The sequence below is a fragment of the Bos javanicus genome, chromosome 3 (genome assembly GCF_032452875.1).
Source record: "Bos javanicus breed banteng chromosome 3, ARS-OSU_banteng_1.0, whole genome shotgun sequence".
Lineage (NCBI taxonomy): Eukaryota > Metazoa > Chordata > Mammalia > Artiodactyla > Bovidae > Bos > Bos javanicus.
In genome coordinates, this window is record NC_083870.1 from 42,987,526 (window position 1) to 42,988,396 (window position 871).

The 871-nt window shown below is 46.3% G+C and overlaps 1 pseudogene; it reads left to right on the plus strand.

Annotated features, from left to right (window-relative positions):
* The first annotated feature begins 342 nt into the window (after positions 1–342).
* LOC133245492 (U2 spliceosomal RNA) lies at positions 343–549 on the plus strand (annotated as a pseudogene).
* Positions 550–871: the final 322 nt, after the last annotated feature.

The following is an 871-nucleotide window of genomic DNA, read 5'->3' on the forward strand; positions in this document are numbered from 1 at the left end:
TTCAAGCTTCATCTCCAGTCACTGACTGAGGGAGTCAGTCACCTCATTGAGGCAATTTTGAGGAGAAAAGAGGAGAAGCTCTGGATGGAAGAAGCAGAGAGTCCCTCCATGCCTATGAAATCTCAGAGCTGAGGTGCAGGCTTACTCCTAAGACGGCAGGGCAAAGCAGTGGGCAATTCCCTTTCCACTTTCCAGCTACAAGCTCCATATTGCACTATTTACTAACTAAAGATTTTGAGGAAGGAAATTTTGTGGCTACCTTGTCAGTGAGGGAGAAAAAATTCCACCAGGGGTAAGTGGGCTGTTTTATGAACCACAAAGAGGAAATTAAAATCCTTTCCCATCACTTCTTGGTATTTTGGCTAGAATCAAGTGTAGTTTCTGTTCTTATCAGTTTAATATCTTCTCCCACTGAAAAATGTGGCTCTGCTATGTTGGGGCCAGGAGTAATTAAACCAGTGTTAGGAGGAAAGAAAGTGAAGTCGCTCAGTCGTGTCTGACTCTTTGTAGCCCCATGGACACCAGGCTCCTCCGTCCATGGGATTTTCTAGGCAAGAGTACTGGAGTGGGTTGCCATTTCCTTCTCCAGGGAATCTTCCTGACCCAGTGATCAAACTCAGGTCTGCTGCATTGTAAACAGACGCTTTACCGTCTGAGCCACCAGGGAAAACAAACACAAATTACGAGATTTTCTAATCAAATAATGTAGCTTCCCAGGTGGCTCAGTGGTAAAGAATCCACCTACAATGCAGGAGACTCAGGTTCGATCCCTGGATGGGGAAGATCCCCTGGAGGAGAAGATGGCAATCCACTCCAGTATTCTTCCTTGGAGAATCCCATGGATAGAGGAGCCTGGTGGGCTACAGTCCAT